This window comes from Saccopteryx leptura, chromosome 2, assembly GCF_036850995.1.
Source record: "Saccopteryx leptura isolate mSacLep1 chromosome 2, mSacLep1_pri_phased_curated, whole genome shotgun sequence".
Lineage (NCBI taxonomy): Eukaryota > Metazoa > Chordata > Mammalia > Chiroptera > Emballonuridae > Saccopteryx > Saccopteryx leptura.
Window position 1 is genome coordinate 259,609,826 of NC_089504.1, and position 19,838 is coordinate 259,629,663.

Consider the following 19,838-nt stretch of genomic DNA (forward strand, 5'->3'; position numbering starts at 1 on the left):
GGAGTGCCGTCACTCTTTCTCTCTGGGACTGTAAACCCGAAGGCAGCAGCGATCATGGTGGGGCTGATGCTAGTCTGTTTTGTTCAATTCCATGTCCCTGTGTCATGGAAGAGTCAGTAGCACATAATCCAATAAATGTTTGAATGAATGGAGTTCAGTCACATTGCGCGATACCTTACAGATGATGGCAGTCAGCAACGTAGGGACTAGACTTGTTCTCCCATACGTGTGAAGTCTGTCCTGGAGGTCTGACGTCAGGCCGAGTGTCTCCCACGCCAGCGTGGGTCTGGTGTTCTGGAAGAACCTTGGCCTCCTGCGTTAGTGACCGCCAGGGCCTGGAAGAGGAGGAGCTCCTGCAGGCAGGACGGGAAGGGGCCGGCAGGAGCCCTGTAATGGAGACGAGAAGAGGCCCATGGGCGTGGTGCCTCACTGCACAAAAGCTATGACTGTGGGGGGGCAGTGTCCACGGCCACCTCTGAGGCCTCTGGTAGCATTCTCTTTCTCCCTTTTGCTTCATTTAGTTACCTTCACCCTTCTGTAGTGATAGGTAGGTTTGGATTTGTGGTGATTCTAACACTGGGGAAGAACCAGAGAGGATGAACATCCACTCACCTTTGCTGATCATATTCTTTGGATTACATCAGGCCAGCCCGACCCCCGAGGGCAGCAGACCTGGCCGGCTCCTCTCCCCGCTGAGTCTCTGTGGCTCCTTGCTCCTGTCAGTGGCTGGACCCTGAGGGCTCCCTGGAAGCAGTTGCACAGTGTGTGTTCGCAAAGTGTTTGTGCTGAGCGGAAAAACCTCATGCAGACACTCATAAACTCAACAGCCACCTTGGGTCCTCTTTCCTCCTGTCTGAATCGGCACTTGCCTTTCCAGCCCACACAGACAGGCACACATGCCTGTGACACACACGTGCCCTCCTGCACGCCCCCCACAGAGGCGTCACCGAGGTGCCTCCCTGTGCACCCAGGGCCATGTGCTCACCACAGACCTCACGCCACCTGCGAAGACTCAGCCCCTCTCCATCTCCCTGTGCGGTTGTGAGTAGCCAGGCCCTTCATTTGTTATCACTTCTGAAGCTTAGCTTCAGACCTCCCCCCAAACCACAGTGGGATGGCAGGAGGGGAAGTCGCCAGGGTTTCAGAGTCATCATGCCTGGCGTCCCCTTGCCTCAGGCCCTGTTCTTCTCCTGGGACATTGCGGCGGGAAGGGGGACAGATGTGCTTGAAGGCTCCCCCTGGAACATAAACTAACACATGGTCCATGTGGTGCTGAGGCCCATCGCAGAGGCTGCAGGGTGAGCTGGGGTTGGCGTGGGTGCTGGCCAGGCCAAGGCGGTTCCTGGGGGATGTTTATTGATCCTTCGTCACTGCCGAGGGGATGGCCATAAGCAAAGCAAAAACAATGTTGGCCTTTGAAATGCTGAGTTTGAGGTCCGGCTTATTCAAGTCAATGGGGACTTGGGTTAGAGAGGAAGTATATTTTTTATGAGAGATATATTCTCGACAAGCCGCTCTCTATTTCTTTTCTCCAAACTGTGACTGTGTGGATCAAGATTTTGGACCCCTGCCCCACAGTGTTTCTCCGTATCCCTGCGGGGCGGGTAGGCTCCGCTGGGCAAAGCCAGCTCATACATACATCAGTCGTCACCACTGACCATGTGTCCTTCTACCCTTCCCATTCTACACGCGTTTTCCTCCAGAAATCTCTCATGCGGGCTAGAGCCCTATAATCTCACTGGATGTCTCGGCTATCCCAGAAGACACCCCAAATTCAACATGTGCGAATGGGTTCCTGTTTCCCCTCCAACTGGGCTCACCTGTATGTACAACCTAAGAGGATGACTTCCAGGCCAAAGTCTGGGCTCACCCGACATTTCTTCCCCTCCTCACTTCTCATCCAAAATGGGAAAATTTGATCCTTTCCCCCGTAAATGTCTTCTCCATCTCAGGAAATTGCACCTTGATAGTGCTCCTTCCGTTACTCCCACATTTCATCCATCGGCAAGTCCTGCCCATTCTACCTCCAGACCACCCCTGAACCTCTGCCTCCTGCTGCGGGAGTCCAGGAAGTCACCGAGTTCTGCGGGTTTGATACCGCGACGTCTCCATGGGCTGTTTTCTCTCCTTCATCACTCTGCCCTCTCGCTGGTATAGCCTCTCTCCCTCCACCCCTGTCTAGACTATCATAATTGCCTCCTTGCTAATCTGCTTGTCTCCAGTCTTTCATCCTTTAAAGCCATGGCTGATTCATTCCAACAGTACTCACAGAGTGGTCAGTATACCTGGGAAACAGCTGTGAACCAGGCAGATATGATGGCTGTCATACGGGCCTTCCATTCTGGGGAGAGACAGACGGCAAACCTATACTTGTAAGTGTGCTGAGAGGTGGGAAAACCCCAGAGGCTGAGTGTCACACACGGAGTCCTGAGCTTTGGGGCTCAGGCGAGTCTTTCAGCCGAAAGCACAGGACTGACCAGGGGGCAGCCAGGGGAAGGGAGGACAGGGACAGGAAAGGAGGGTCCGTAGTCGGGAAAGCACTGAACGAGATGCATGTGATGAATTTCCTCCACACCGTCTCCAGCTTGATCTTTCTATCTTCTTTCTTAAAACTATCTCTTTTTTTTTTTCTGATAAAAGTAATACACATTTATTATGGGATATTTGGAAATTACTGGAAGACTTAGAAAAGAAAATAGCATTTACTCACGATCTGACCATCCAAAGACAAGCACTCTTTTACACTGAGGTGCACGCCCGTATAGTTTGTCCACGCCTGTGTGCATTTTCAGAATGATCTTTATCTTTCTGCACTAAAAGTCTCACTGTATTATTTTCTTTCCCAAAGACAACCAGTGGCTCCTTGCTGTCCAGGAGCCCAAGTGCCCAGCCCATGGCTTAGCGATAAATGTGTGCTGGATGGACAAACGCACGTGTGAGTGAGTGAATGGATGTAGGCGTGCTCACCTCGGCATGTTCTGCTTCTTTTCTGTTATGTGTTTGACCGAGTCTTGACTTGGGTTCGACTCTTTCCAAAGCCTTCTTCACAATGCTTGTCTTAAACACAGATTGTATCGCTTCTCGGGTCCTTAGCAAAGGGCATCTGTTTTTCTAAATTTACACTTAGAAACCTTTCCTGCCGAGTCATCTCTTGACGCCACAACATCATCCCATCCCTTCTTTACTCCACCCTCATCTCAGGGGTTGGACACCTGAAGACCACACTTCCCAGAATGCTTTGCTGGCATGATTCCAGCTGGAGTCCACCATTGAGAAGCACTCACTGGAGATACTGTATGAAGACATGTTCTTAGTGCTCCTCTGGCCATGAAGGTCCAGATGTGGCTGGTGGCGCCCTGCCACTTTCCCACCTTGGTGGTGGAGGCAGCTGGGAGCATCAGTGGTGGTTTCCTGTGGTCCCAGGAGCACCTGCTTTTCTAAAAGGTGGAGGCAAACCTGAGAGCTGGACTTCTGTCCCTTCCGATCGCCCTCTGTGACAGGACTTCTGTTTTTCTGACCGAAGGCTCGCGGAGCTCCCTTGTGGGCAAGGCTGAACCCTGTGCCTCCTGGTGCCTTCTTACCTGCAGGGAGCCCTGCCTGGCCTAGTTCTGCTTCTTGCTCAGTGTCCCATTCATTGCGAAAGGCTGGACCAGATGCCAGTGACATCTGCCCCTGAATACTAGAAAAACGGCGAGGAGAGTAGTCATGTGGTTGGATGAACTTTTACAAGTGAACGAGAGTGGTATTCTCGTGCCAGGCCGCAGGGCGGAACACACGGCGGATAGAGTGACATTTAAATACCGTATTTTGAGATTTTAAGGAAAAAGAAAAGAAATGTAGAAACCCACTAAATTACTGAAGGGCAGTGTGAAGGTGGCCACCCAAGGGGCTTAGTTGATGTTTACTGAGTGCTTACTATATGTGCCAGACACTGTTCTCATTGAGTTACATTAATGATCCATTTAATCCCACTCATGGGTAGGTGCTATTATGATCTTATCAGACAGGTCAGACACCTGATGCAGGAGAGGAGAGCCCTTTCCTGAGGCCATATGAGCAACTGGGGTGTGAACCTGGGCAGTTTGATTGAAATGTGGGTCATACCAAGTTCCCATCATTTGGAATTTCTCCTGGTTCTATCTGAGCCAGTCTGATCTGAATACCCAGACTGCAAGCTCCCGAGAAAGGGTATTTTTCAGAGGGAGCTGTAAAGTGGGCCTGTGATGCTTTCCGTTACTGTTGAGATCTGGAGGGATGTTAATGCTCGTGCCCCACGGTCCTATTTATTCCTTCGCTTAGACTTTTGTCCCAGAATGTGAATGTGCCATCTGATCAATAACCAGACATCAGCATCTTAGTGTGAGTCACCACATCACCTCACTTTACTTTCAAGATACAGGGCTCAAAACAGGTAGATTGTAATGGAGGGAGAGCAGCGAGCAGGGGCCCAGGGAAGAGCGGGCTGGGGACAGACTGAGCGGGTGTGTGCTGCTGGATGGCACAGGGAAGCCCCTTCGAAAACAGGTGTGTCCTTGAGACTGTGGAAGCACGCCCTTGAAGATCAAGGTCAAAACAAGGATACCATCTTTCAGTGTATCTAGTCAATTATGTCAAAAAAGATAAAGGTATAAAAGAAGGAAATTAAACTTTCATTAATCTACAGAAAAATTATTGAATTTAATACAAAAATAAAAACAAAATAAAGCTACCTTAGAGTAAATCTAACAAAAGATATAAAAGCTCCCTATGGAGACAGTTATTACCCCTTTGAGTAGTATGAACGTGCATGTACGTCCTCGTGCCTCCTGACCATCCAGAGTATGATCGTACAAAAATTTTTATTTTAAAAATGTGTAAGGCAGCTTTTAAAAAAGGCAAATGTATGTTCTTCTTGTTTCCATATATTGGTTATCAAACAAACATGATTTTAAGTTAATAAAACTGTAACTGAAACTAATTTCATTTTTTGAAAAAAACTCACTCTCGGGGGTCAGTGAACATAAAAAAAACTCACTACTCAAAGGGTTAAACTTTGTTGATAGGAGCCTTGTATAAATGGAGAGATGGCCCATGTTTGTAGACAAGAGAACTCCAAGTGTTGTGACTATATCAGTATTCTCTGTATTAGTTTACTGGGGCTACGATAGCAGAATACCATAGAGTGGGTTTACACAACAGAAAATGAATTTTTTTCACAGTGCTGGAGCTTCAAGTCCAAGATCAGGGTGTTGGCATTGTTGGTTTCTTTTTTTTTTTTTTGTATTTTTCTGAAGCTGGAAACGGGGAGAGACAGTCAGACAGACTCCTGCATGCGCCTGACCGGAATCCATCCGGCACGCCCACCAGGGGCGACGCTCGCCCACCAGGGGGCGATGCTCTGCCCCTCCGGGGCATCGCTCTGCCGTGACCAGAGCCACTCTAGCACCTGGGGCAGAGGCCAAGGAGCCATCCCCAGCGCCCGGGCCATCCCCGCTCCAATGGAGCCTTGGCTGCGGGAGGGGAAGAGAGAGACAGAGAGGAAGGAGGGGGGCAGTGGAGAAGCAAATGGGCGCTTCTCCTATGTGCCCTGGCCGGGAATCGTACCCGGTCCCCCGCACGCCAGGCCGACGCTCTACCGCTGAGCCAACCAGCCAGGGCCAGGCATGGTTGGTTTCTTCTGAGGCGTCTCTTCTTAGCTTGTAGGAGGCCGTCTTCTCCCTGTGTCTTCATACAGTCATACACGCCTCTGGGCTATGATCTCCTCTTCTTATGAGGTCACCAGTCATAGGATTAGGGCTCATCCCTGTGACCTCATTTAACCTTCATTACCTCTTTAAAAATCCTATCTCCAAAATATACTTACAGCCTGAGCTCTGGGTATAAGTACTTCAATATATAAACTTTGGAGGGACTTTATTCAGCCCATAATATTCCTTAATTAATCTGCAAACCCCAGTCCAGTTCCAGCAAGGCTTTTCATGAACCTTTGACAATGTGAATCTAAGTTTATATGAAAGAGCAAAGGTCAAGTATAGACTAAAACATTTTTGAAGAAAAGAATGCGATGGTAGGTTATGCATGATTGGCTATTAAAACTTACTGTAAAATTATAGTAAGGCAGAGTATATCGGTGCAGGGATAAGTAGGTAGACCAGAGGAACAGAATAGACAATACGGAAGCAAACCCACACACGATGGAAACCCGATAATCAGGGACACCATGCCTAGTAGAGGGGCAAACATGGCCTATTCAGTAAGTGGTGATACACGATTAGATATCTGTATAGAAAAATATAGTAAAATCGAATGCTTTTTTATACCCTGGAAAGAAATAAGTTCCAGGTATATTATAAACCTAAATATGTTCAATCAAAACTTAAAAAAAATACCTTTATAGAAAAATATAGGTGACTATCTTTTTTACCTCAGGATAGGAAAATATTTCTTGAATAATTTTAAAAAAGAGTAAGTCATAAATGGGAAAAAAATTTGATAAATTTGACCAAATTAAAATGTAAAACTCCTGCATATTAAAACAGTAAGAAGTCGCTAGAGAAGCACGGCTAAGAAGTACTGCAGTAATACAGACGAAGAATTAGGAAGCAGGACACATCAGGAACTAGACATTGGTAAGAAAAATACAAACAAGCCAGGACAGTTCCCAGAAAGACAAACCAAAATAATGTAGGAAAAGATACTCAATCTCATTAGTATTTAGGGAAATAAAAATCAGAACCAGGAGATCACACCCATCCGATTGCCCATAAAATCAACATATAAAAATAATTCTGTCAGTTGTGAGTACTGTATAGGAAAGCACGTCGAATTGTGGGGGCAAGTCACACACTTCTGAGCAGGACAGAAATAGGTCTAAGAACTCCGGAGAGTGACTAACCACATCTAGTATAGTTGAAGATGTGTGCTGTAGGGTCTAGACACTCTCTTACTCATGTAGAAGAGATCTGTAAAGATTATTAAGCATGACATAGTTTTTAACAGCAAATAATTGTAATAATCACCTGATCATAATCATTAACAGCAAAATAGAGTGCAGTCGTATATAACAACAAATAAGACCAGAGTAACATGTATCAATATTGTGGCAGAGAGATCCTAGGAAGACAGTCAGACCCCAGTAATTCCCATCTACTGGTGTCCAAAGCTTTGTGCAACCCCCTCCTCTTCAGTGTAACTTTCCTCTAATCAATAGAATGAATATGACAGAAGTGACGTGATGAATCTTATACATTACCTAAGACTCCATTATAGCAAATTGGAGTGACTTTGCTGGCCTTGAAAAAGCGAGCTGCTATGATGTGAACTGTCTAGGGAGAGGGCCACCTGGCAGGGAACTGGTGTCCTCCAGGAGGTAGTACTCTGAGCCACATGAACTCGAGGCAATGAATTGCGCCAACAACCTGCATGAGCTTGCAAGTAGATGATTCCCCAGCTAGTCCTCCAGATGAGAATGCAGCCTGTGAGACTATGAGCTGAGGACCCAGGGAGGCCACACTGGGACTTCTGACCCCCCTGTTACTAGGAGATCATAAATATGTGTTTCAAGCCATTTCCTTTGTGATAGTTCGTTATTCAGCAAGAGAAAACTAAACAAGCATGGATAAAAACATAATATTGATAGAAACAAAGCAAGTTACAGCAAGGCAGACGTATAACATACAGGAAACCATTTATGTAAAGCCTAAAAGCATACGAAGAAATTCTATATACTGTGTAGGCTTACATACACACACAGGACTACCAGGTGTTTTTCTCCCGAAGGAAGGGGAATACGATCAGAGACATTTGCAGGGGCTTGGACAGTATTTACAGTATTTTATTTCCTAAGCTGGGTGGAGATGGTACAAGAGTGTTTGAAATAATTTTCTCTAAACCTTTTTGTATATCTGAAATACTCTGTAACTCACAAAAAGGTCTGTCTTCAGCTTTAGGTTCCAGTGGGGATAGTGTTGTGTTGACAATGAATTTTGCCCATTTGACATTTCCCAAACCTGTAATTGGCAAGAGGGACTGGGGGAAAGAAGAGCAGGTAATGTCCAGCTAGGGTGGCTCTGGGACAACAGAGATGGGAGGGGGTGGGAGGGGACGGGAGGAGAGAGGGCCAGAGGGACGGCGGGCTGCAGTGGCCTCAGATGGGTGACCTCAGCATTCCCACACTGAGACCTTATCATTACCTGCCGCCTTGCCCTGACATGCAATGGAAACGTTACCACACAGCAGCTTTGCTGTAATCCTACACTCTTAGAAAACAACAATTAAAAACAAAACACCCAAAATGTTGATAGTTAGGCTATTAGGCAGAATAAAAACGGTTTTAAACAACAACAACAACAACAACAGCAACAGCAACAGCAGAAACAATGAAAAGCCCACAAAAGCCTGGGCAGCCTGGCCTCCGGAAGCCAATTTGAGATGGGAGGCAATGACTCAGTCTGTAAAGAAAATGATTGGATTTTCCTATCATTTTTTAAGCAGTTAGTCATCTTCGGGGAGGGATAGTGGGCTTTCTTCCGAACTGTGACTTAGGGCCGTGAAGTTTGGGAGATGTTATGATACCTTGGCAGTATAAAGGAACCTCTGATTCCCAGAAGGACCAGGAGCAGAATTCTGAGTGGAGCGCTGGTGACGTTTACCAGCTGGCTTTCCCGGGAGAAGCTCTTTTCTGATTCCACGGTGTACGTGCAATCACAGTGGCTGATTTTTAAGTAGCCAGGGAAGGTCGCTGAATGTGAAGCTGGGGAGAGATACACATAATCAGCTGTTGGAAACCCACATGCTGGCTTCCACTTGCACCTGAACCTTCCCTCCTCCCAGGGTGAGGAGCAGCCCTGGCTGGAGGTCCCAGCCACAGAGAGGGTGACTTCACTCGGGGAGGTGACGACTGCCGGAGACTCCTATATCTCTGGCCTCCCCTGGCTCTGTCCCAATCCAAAGATGCTGAGATTTCATTATTCCACTAAGCATGTAAAAGCACTTTCTCCAGAGCCAAGCATTCTTAGACGATAAGAGTATGTTAAACACCTTAACCAAAACTCTATCCGGTTTTTTAGAAAAGCAATAGAGACGAGTTGTCCCCCCACTGCAGAAGCCAGGGACTCAGTGCTGGTGAAGGAGTTTGACTTATGTACAATACCTTTCCCATCCTCTGCACCCTCTACAGCAGGTCTCCTGGCAGTTCTCAGGGGGCTGCATGTGGGGCTAAGTTGGGAAACTCCCCTTGCAGAATTTCAAGTCCTTGGGTCATTGTGCTCAAGGTACAATGCCCTGAAACAGGGGTCCCCAAACTGCAGCCCGCGGGCCACATGCGTCCCCCTGAGGCCATTTATCTGGCCCCCACTGCACTTCCGGAAGGGGCACCTCTTTCATTGGTGGTCAGTGAGAGGAGCATAGTTCCCATTGAAATACTGGTCAGTTTGTTGATTTAAATTTACTTGTTCTTTATTTTAAATGTTATATTTGTTCCTGTTTTGTTTTTTTACTTTAAAATAAGATATGTGCAGTGTGCATAGGGATTTGTTCATAGTTTTTTTTATAGTCCGGCCCACCAATGGTCTGAGGGACAGTGAACTGGCCCCCTGTGTAAAAAGTTTGGGGACCCCTGCCCTGAAAGTTTTGTAGTCTGAGGGCATTTTCTGTGACAAGTCAGGAGGTCTGTACGGGGTAGAAAGATTTGCATACAGGTAACGTAGTTGGCTTAAATAATGAAGAAATACATTATCTCAGATAATGAGAAGTCCCAAGGGTCATTAATTTCAGAGTTTATGAATGTCCTTAAGGACCCAGACTCTTCCCATTTATCTTGTCCTGTTTAGCTCCCCTCATAGTTATGAGACGCCTGCCACATTCCAGGCAGGCATGACAACAGCCATTGGAAAGAGAAGGACCTGATGTAGGCAAACTTTTCAGAAGCCCCATTTGACAGAAGTGGTTCAGATAGCCTTTCCTAAATCAAATCATGTCAAAGAGACTTCAGTTACTATGATTAGCTGGGATGACCTGGGACGCTGAGGACCCGGGTTCAAACCTCTAGGTCGTTGGCTTGGGCGCAGGCTCACTAGCTGAGTGCGGGGTCACTGGCTTGAGCATGGGATCATAGACATGACCCTGTGGTCACTGGCTTGAGCCCAAGGTCACTGGCTTGAGCAAGAAGTCACTGGCTGTGCTGGAACAACCTGGTTAAGGCACATGTGAGGAAGCAGTCAATGAACAACTAGAAGTGCTGCAACTATGAGTTGATGCTTCTCATCTCTCTCCCTTCCTGTCTGTCTCTCTCTCACTGGCTTTAAAAAAAAAAAAAAAGGACTTAATCAAAGTTAAAAATTCCTATGCTTGAAAGGATGCTATCAAGAAAGTGAAAAGACAGTTCAAAGAATGAGAGAAAAGATTTAAAAATCATACAAATAAGTAAATCATATTAATTAAGAGTCTAGTATCCAGAATATATAAAGAACTCTTCTAACTCAATAATAAAAATACAGATAACCCAATTGAAATGGGAAAAGGACTTGAACAGACATTTCTCCAAAGAAGATATACAAATGGCCAGTAAGCACATGAGAGGATGTTCAACATCATTAACCATTAATGAAGTATAAATAAAATCTCAAGATACAACTTTACAACCACTAGGATGACACAATAAAAGAGCCAGACAAAAATAAGTGTTGGAGACGACAAAGAAATTGGAACCCTTATACATTCTTTGTGAGAATGTAAAATGGTATAATCACTTTGGGAAACCATTTGACAGTTCCTCAAAAAGTTAAACGTAAAGTTACAACAAATGGCCCAGCAGTCACTTACACCCCTCCCTAAATACCATATGTCCATGCAAAAACTTGTACACAAATGTTCATAGCAACAATATTTATAATAGATGGCAAAAGTGGAAACAAAATATGCTATATCCATATGATGGAAAGTTATTTGGCCACAAAAAGGAACAGAGTACTGATGCATGCTACATCAGTGAACCTTAAAAGTGCTCTGTTAAATGAAATAAGTCAGTCACAAAAGATCATATATGACTCTATTCATATGAAATGTCCAGAATAGGCAAATTCATAAAGGCAGCAAGTAAATTAGTGGTTGTCACGGGTGGGGGCAATGGGAAGTGACTATTAATGGTGTGGGGTTTGATCTTGGGTTGAAGAAAATGTTCTCAAAGTAAATAATGATAATGTAACGGCTGAACAACCTTGTGAATATACCAAGAACCACTGAATTGTACACTTTAACAGGATGAGTTCTATGGTATGTGATTTATATTGCAATAAAAATATTTTTATGACTATCTCAGGCTTCGGGGGGAAACAGGATTAAAAAAGTCAGGGGACTAATAAATGCTTAGTTTGCAAAATTCATAAAACTCTTTTATGATTCTGAAATTTACATGTCCCTTTTGATCTCCTCCTGCTTCCTTGGCCCATGACTTACGGTGCAGATTAGTGCTTCTCAACTCTGGCTGCACATTTTAGAGTCCTGAGGGAGCTTTCAGAAAGCTGGTGCCTTGGCCTGGGCCACGGCCAGTTCAACCAGTGTCTCTCGTTCCTGACTTCCTAAACCCTGGCATCTCACTTGATTAAACACTCCCAGGCGGTTCCCATGTGCTGTCAAGACTGAGAAATTAAAGAACAGACAAGATCTGGGCAGCACGGGGTCATAAATATGAGGTGGTCCTTTGTCTAAATCATTTTTCCCCTTGAAGTGGATATATTGAGATATAATTTTTACACAATAAAATTTGCCCCTCTAATGTATAAAATTCAGTGAATCTTGACAAATGTGTACAGCCCTATGATCGTCACCACAGTCAAGGCATACTAGAACCTTTATTTCCATTTCTCTCCCAAATGCCTTCCTGGCCCTTTGCAATCCCATCCTTTCCCCCATGTGTTAGAAGCACACACTAGGACACTGTGCAACAATAGAAAGCATGTCCCTGAAAACACATATAAAAAATAAAGGGAAAAATACTATACGTGTAGAGCGAAGAGCAGGAAAATCCTATATAATATAATCGTAGTTGTTTAATCTTCTAAAAATACATGTGCACAGATATATCATATATATCATCACTTCATATATGTAAAGATTTGTAGAAGAAAAAAAATCAGTGGTTATCTTCAACTGTGGGAATTACAGGAAATACTTTTCTTCATGCTTTTCTGTGTGTTTCAGCCGGTTGACAATAATAAGTTAACTTTTGTAATGAAAATAATACTGATATCTACAAAACAACCATCTCTGGGCGAGTGATGCATGAAGAACTTCTTAGAGACCAACTGCCATCCCTTCCAATCTGAGCCCTGGCTGCAAATCCACTCCCACACTCTCCAGGCCCATAACAACTGTTTTCGCCAGAAAAGATTAGTAAGAAGATATCGACTAGTACTGAGATGGATATCAAAAAGTATTGATCCAAGAAAAGAAAATATTGATGGGAGAAGAATCAAGGTCTCTCACTGTCTTGACGGGAGTCACACACATCCTTTGTGCTGCAGGCCACACTCTGGTCTGTTTCTGCAGGCACATGCACATTTCAAGTCAAAGATGGCACCTCCTTGTAAGTGCTGTGAAAGGTCTGAGTTCAGGATCTACCACAAAGGGAAGGTGACCCTATGTGGGAACTGACTATACTATATAATTTATGGCAGAGCGAGCGAGTTAGCGAGTGATCTGGGGCAAGATGTTGACAGTGGGGGTCTGTTGAGGTTTGGTTTTAGTTCCTTTAGAATCAGCAGAATCCTAATTGAAGATCCTGAGATGCATCTTCCGACCAGCTCAGACAGACCCAGCCCAGCCAAGACAGGGTCCAGGTCTCCAAACCAGACCCAGCGGACTAGGCTCTCTCTGAGCCAGCACATTGGTCTATTGGGTTTAGAGTGGTTTCTTAGGACCAATAAAATTGGAGATGACTATAGTTGGAATACTTTTTTCCTACATTTTTCTCAAATAAAACATGTTTTTAATAACATGTTGGTTGAACCATCATGTAAACCGGCAACTCCGTTTTTTTCCAGGTCTTTTTGGAACGGGTTACACTATTTGGACAAAATAATGGGTTGAAATTAGTTTTAAGCTAAATTATTTCCCTAGTTGGGGTTTAGGCCCTGTATCATTTTTCCATTGTTGCATAGTAAAGCTCTCCAAAACACAGCAACTTAAAACAATTACTTCTTTGCTCATAATTTTGTGGTTGGCAGTCGGGCTGGACTGGGTTGGAGGGCTCCCAGAGCGTCGGCTGGGCTCATGCATGCACCTGGGCTTCCGCTGGACGGCCCAGCCTCTTGCTCCCTGTGGTCCTTTAATCCCCCAGAAGGCACTGTGTTCCAAGCGGGTGACAGCAGAAGCTGCAAGGCCATCCGAGGCCCCAGCTCAGAACCCTAGTGCCACTTAGCCACACTCTGTTGGGCAGAGGCACTCACAATGGCTGTAGGCCAAGTTCAAGCCCTGGGGAAATCCATTTAACCTCTTGTTAAGGAAGTTGCTGCAAAGAATCTGTGGCCCTTTCAAGTCTACCAATGTCAGGACAGCACAGCGAAGCTGAAAGCACAGGGAGCTGTGGAGACTGACTTCCCCGTCATTACGCCACGGCTCGTCACCGGCTGTGAGTGTTTCCTGCTGGGGTCCCCGGTGCGTGCCATGTTCTCAGAAGGGTGCCAATAAGCCACTTTGCTACTAAGAAATTAACTGAACAATGCGTTCAGCTCTAAGAAACAAAATCCTGACTCAAGAAGGTTCTGAAGTAGGAACGCTTGAGGGTGTTGTGCAGAATACCTGATCTTCACCCTTCAAAACCGGCAGGGCCGGGAAAGGAGAAGGGAAGACCGGGGAGATGGTGCAGGTTATGGAGGACTCGGGGCGGGGCAGCTCGGTGCCACGAGGCATCCAGAGTTGGACCCCGGACCAGTAAAGTTATTGTTTTTTCTTTTGTGATAGGAGAGAGATAACTGATGAACTCTGAATCCAGTCTGTAAATTAGACAATACTATTACGTCAGTGTTAATTTCCTCATTTGGATCACCCTATCAAGGGTATGTAAGAGTGTGTCCTTGTTTTGGGGACATATTACACACTGAAGTTATTTGGAGGTAAGGAGGTAAACCATGCCTTTAAGTTACTCTCACACGTCTCAGGAAAAAATAGAGAAATGAGTGATAAACCACACTGGGTAGCATTTGGAGAATGTGGGCGAAAGTTATGTGGGGATCCTCTGTTATATTTTTGTAATTTTTCTGCAACTCTGAAATGATCGTAAAATAAAAAAAGGTCTTGTTTTTGTGTTTTTAAGGACTGGGCGCCCTTCGTGCTCCCACTGGCTGAGAGGTGGCCCTGGAGACCAGGGACCAGGGACGGTGGCCCTGCCTGGCCAGCCTGTCTCTGCTGTGTGTACTGTGAGAGCAGTCACCTTCTGTCTTGTTGAGCTACGGCACGGGGCAGGCGGGTGTCTGTGATAGTGACATGTGTGCCCCCACCAGCCAGCTGGAGGGAGGGGCCTCTAGTTGAGCTCTCCCCCTCCTCAGGGCACGGGGGGCAGAGTAACAGAGAGAGCTGGCAAGGCCCACTTGTCTGGGGAGAACTAGTGGAGGGAAGTGAAGACGAGCAGAGCAGCTCAAGGGGACAGCAAGGTCCCAGGAGCCTCTAGGGGGGACTTTCTTATTTAAGGAGCAGCGAAGAAAGGTCCAGGGGAGAGGAGCCATGTTTGGGGGCTGGGGGACATTCTGGTGAGCGCCGGTTCACACCACCGTGGTCCCCTCTGTGTGTAGCCGGCCTCGATTTCGGGAAGGTAGCGGGGCTATTTGAGGTCGTGAGGGAGGCAAGGCAGAGAACTGTGTACCCATTCAGAATCGGGGGCGCAGGCTATCCAGGACTCCTTTGTGGGGTATACAAGAAGAATAAAAAATGGTGGCAATCATAATTACAGCAATCCTAGCAGCTAACATGTATTGACTCCTGTGTCCCTGGAACTAGTCCAAATTCTTTATCTGTATCAATTCATTTAATCCTCACCAGAGCTGTGTTACTCCTTTTTAAAGATGAGTAAACTGAGGCACAAGGAGGTTACGTCAGAGGTCACTTGCCAGTGGCAGACACTAGCTCCAGAAACAGGCTCTGGCCCTGGCCACACCCTCACCAGGTCTGGGGCAGCTCCTTGCTCCCCCCTTCCTTTCCCCTCAGCAGCACTCCACGTCCACATCAGTGAGCTGGACCGCACGGCCCTCCCACTATGTTGTTGACCTGCACACAGCCAGGCGGCGAGGGGGGAGAGTGCAGGGAGCAGCTCTGGTTCACAGGAAGGACAGAGGTCTGTCCAACTGATGGCAAAAAGGAAAGGGGGTGCAAAGTGGCACCCCTGTGCTTTCCTGGTTGGTGATGGGGGGTCTAGATGGGCTGGGCTGGGGAGTTGAAGGTGCGGGTCTCACGTCCTGCGCTCAGCCGGCCAGAGCCCTGCCACCCTGCCCCTCAGCGCTGCGAGCTGAAGGACGGAGGAGGCGTGGGGTCCCAGGAGGTCCTGTCCCTGAGAGTCTCTGCTCACGTCCGTCTATGTGACAGCTCTTTCCCTAAGTGTCACCAGTAAATGTCAGAGGGCCCGAAACCGGGAAAAGAGAACAACACTTGAGAAACTCACTTTCAAGCCCTGAGACCCAGCTCCTGGGCAGGCGACAAGCAAACTCCTACTTTAATAACCTTGTTCTGGAGCTGCTTAAATGGAAACAGCCTCCGCTGTTTTTACTATACTTACTGCTGCGTAAGTATTCCCCCCCTTGTTAGAAGGAGCTGCTATAGCAACTGCTCCCCACGCCTGCCAATGAGAGGGATCCCGGCCAGCTCCGCCCCAGCCCGGCCAGCATTTAAACCCAGGGAGGGAAGAGAGGCGAGGCGAGGCCAGGACAGGGGTCGGCCAGCAGCGAGGTCTGGGTGGCTGGAGCGCGGGACGTGGTGTCCAGCAGCCTTGCAGGTAAGAGCGCCAGTCTCCGCAAGCTTTCCCTGTGAGATGGGGACGGTGGCCGGTGGGAAGGAACCTGAGCATCCTGGCTCCTGTCACCTCCACGAGGAGTGACACCAGTGAGGAAACCCCTCGGGACCCGAGTGCCGTGTCCTTGGCCGGCAGTGTGCACGCCCCACCACGGGACCAGGAGCGAGCGTCTCGCCTGGCCCAGCGCAGTCTGGGTTGTAGGGAGGGTTCTCCCCGAGCTGGTGTTGTGGAGATGGTTTCCTGTCCAGCTCACATGCTCGTCTCATCTGCACTTCTCTGTCGGCTCTTCCCGGAGTCAGGGGCCTGTTTTTCTGTAATTTATCTATTCATTACTGTTTTTGTTTTTCTATTTTAATTTTTAATTTACTCATTTAGAGGAGAGAGAGAGAGAGAGAGAGAGAGAGAGAGAGAGAGAGAGAAGGGGGGAAGGGCATGAAGCATCAACCCCCATGCGTGTCTTGACCAGGCAAGTCCAGGGTTTCAAACCTGCGACCTCAGCGTTCCAGGTCGACACTTTATCCACTGCGGCACCACAAGTCAGGCCTGTATCACTGTTTTTAAAATATATATTTTAAAAAAATTTAATTTCAGCTGCATAGAATATTTTATTAGTTTGGGGTGTACAACATAGTGATTAGACATTTATAAACCCTACAAAGTGACCACCCTGGTAAGTCTAGAATGTATTTTAGAATTTTAAAAAAATTCTAAAATAGAATCTTTGTTTTAGTTGTGATCAGGAAACTATTATGGCTTTCCCCATCTCTGGTAATTTCGATGAGGTTTGCAAATTGGCTGGATGAGCTTAGACATTTATTCAGACATTTAAATGTACAGGTTTTGATTCTGTTTGTAAGATGACAACTTCTTTTCTCCAAATCCTCATGCTATTTCCCTCACAATGCCTCAGAAGACATTTCAAAACATTTGCAGACATGATGTGGTGGACTCGTTGTTGGAGGTCTTTGTATTTATCTGTTTATTCTTGCGGCTGGGAGGAGAGAGAAAGAATGAATGAGAACAGTCATTTCAAAGCACAAAACCTGAGCTGCTTATATAAGCATTATAGAAAGGGCAAGTCCTAACATAAAAATAAACTACCCACATCTGGACAGAGGTTAGCCACAGCACCTGCAGTCCACTGGTTCTTGAAGAATCCAAAGCATCACCCAGATGTCAGGTGAACCTCTTGAGCCAGGACCGTAGAGTGGTGGCTGGCAGAGAACAGGATGTGTATGGGAAGAATCGGCGTTTTTTTTTTTGGCATTTGGGCGTTGGTTGGGCTCAGGGTCAAACAAGGTGATGGAGTTTGGAAAAGGGACCCAGGAAGGAACAGGGCACAGCAGCATCAGGGAGGACGGATGGGAAAACCCCCTTGACATTGTTTTATAACAGCGATGTTCAGCCTTTGTCATCTCACAGCACACATAAACTAATTATTAGATTCTGCAACACACCGAAAAATATATTTTTTGCCGATCTGTCAAAAAAAATAGGTATGATTTGATTCATTCACACGGAACGGCTATTGTTGTGTTGGCTGTTGTCATTTTTCTATTGGACAATCTAAGGGGGAAAAGGTCAGTGGCCCTGACTACATAGTCAGGTATTGCCGGTTTAAAAATTCTTGCAGCACACCAGTTGAAAATCGCTGTTTCATATAATTTTAATTCCTGCTGTGTCCTCAAGTTTGTGGCTGCAGCTGACTCCTGGCGGGTGGGGGGAAACAGGGCAGGATGACTTCAGATCAGCTCGTGGCTTCTGGTCTCCTTTCCGGCCCCGCTCTGTGGTATGAAATGTAGAGTAGACTGAGGTCTGTTCCTGAGGAGACGCCTGAGGCAGCTGTGCCCAGACCCAGTGGGAGCTCATGTCCATCCACGGCTCCCTCCAGGGTCTTGACTGCTCTCGGGTCTGGACCCAGACACGAGTTCACAGTTTAGGTCCCGTAGCAGCGTCCGGAGCCGCCAGTCTGCAAGCTGGTGATGCTGGGGTCTCGGGCTGACCCCTCGACAGGCAGCGGCTTTGCTGGGCTTTGCCTCAGTAGACTCACTGCCAATGCCCGCCAGCCACCATCTCAGTAGGAGCGACTGGTCTCAAAGACAGACCCTGAGAGGGAGAGGGGAGCAGAGCAGGTCCCTGGAAGTTAGCACGGGGCTTTGACAAGTTATTTCTGTGTGTGGAAGAGCACGTGCTAAACTAAGGAAAGAAACTGTGGCTTTGTCCCGTTCCTCTGCTCACCCTCACCCAGGGAACGCAGTCTGCCGGTGGGTGCCCCACTGTGGGCACAGGGCTACTTGCGCCCAAGGTGCCACACAGTCGTTCTGGGAGAGGCTGTTTGGTCCGACGTGGTCGCGGTCCTGGAGTTTATGCCTGTGCCCATTTGATCTTGGCACTGTGCTTGAGCCACTAATTTCCCGGGACAGAGAAAGGAAGTTCTCCCGTGAGGAAGGAGCGACCTCGCCTGCCGCTCAGGGAGACCTTTCGAAGCACTCCGCACGGGGCGTGAGCGTAACAGGGCTTAGGAAACCGTGTGCCGTTCCCATCACCCGCTTGAGCCTTCGCAAGGCAGGTGGGGTTCTGTGGGCAGCACACAACAGCCACACTGGCCTGGGCCACCGGACTAAGTGCTGTTGGTCAGGGACAGCACCGCTTGTCTCTTCCAGCAGATGTGATGGGAAGAGCTCTTCAGGAGAGGGTGGCATGGGGTGTATGTCACCTGCAGGGGCTTCCACTGGACCAGGAGAGCGAGGGGCAGAACGGGGCCTAGGATGTTACCATCTTAAGCCTCATCACATAAAACCAGTTTTTCATTGTCACCCAGACCTAGCTGTCCCATGTCCTCTATGGAATGCCTATGCAGAGTTCACTGTTGCAGAAACTAGAAATAGAAATGTTCGTACACGTCCTGGGTCTGCCTGGAGTGAGGCCCGGCAGGAATAGTGTGGCCTAGGCATTGTGCACGCTTACATTTCTTCATAGTTCAGGGACGTCCACCCTGTCATTGGGGGACAGAGTATCTTTTTAAGTGACTCCACTGGAAACCCATGATCATCTCATTTTTCTGAAACCCCAAGCAGTACTCAGTGGCGGTGGTTCGCCACAAAGGCAGGATGAGGTCACAGGGACGGGAGGGAGCGCTGGATGAAGTAGAAAGATCTGTAACAGCAGCTAGGAAGCAGGCTGCCGCTCCCTTTGTCGTGAGTTGTGTACTTTATTCCTGACCGGAATGTATGTCCGTATTTGGGGAAAATGAGGGGACACGGAGACCTTTAGCCCTGGGATTGGAGAGGACTGTCTGCGACGCAAAGACTCTCCCTCTCCCTGGCCAGGGCTTGGTCGACATCTGCCCCTGCAGAGAGGTCTGGGTGCACACTGTGTGTCCTCTCAGGAGACGTAGCCTGGATCCAGCCTCCCTACGGGGGCGACACTGACCCATCTTTACGGGGGCTATGCTTGGCACTGCGCAGAACCTGCAGGCTCAGGATTTAGTCATTGAACAATTAAATGTTTAACTGAGCACCTAGCATGTCTTGGGTTTTCCTTATTTTTAGGGGAGCCTCTCTCTTAAATGCAGCAGAGAAGAGTCCATTTTGGTTTGTGTTTTTCTCACATATGCTGATTTTCTCATTGGGGAGGTAATCCAGCAGAGAGAGGAGGACACACAGGGAGCAGGCGGGCCTGCTGTTTGTCTCAGCTCTGCTGCAGAGTAGTTGTGTGTCCTCGGGCAAGTCACTTAACCCCTCATTGCATTTGTTACAAAGAATGATAAAGATATGCTCCTGGGATTGTGCAGATTAGATGAGAATAATGTTCATCTAGTATTCGGCTCAGTACCCGTCATCTAATAAACATGCAAAAAAAG

General features: G+C 47.4%; 1 protein-coding gene across 6 annotated transcripts in view; it reads left to right on the forward strand.

Moving 5' to 3' along the window:
• Positions 1-15,898: 15,898 nt before the first annotated feature.
• The window catches only part of TNN (tenascin N), a 48,049-nt gene continuing 44,109 nt past the window's right edge, over positions 15,899-19,838 (forward strand). For all 6 annotated transcript variants that reach the window (XM_066371562.1, XM_066371564.1, XM_066371567.1 and 3 more), the window contains exon 1: positions 15,899-15,958. The gene's annotated coding sequence lies outside the window, so the exon portion shown is untranslated. The remainder of the gene's footprint in view (positions 15,959-19,838) is intronic.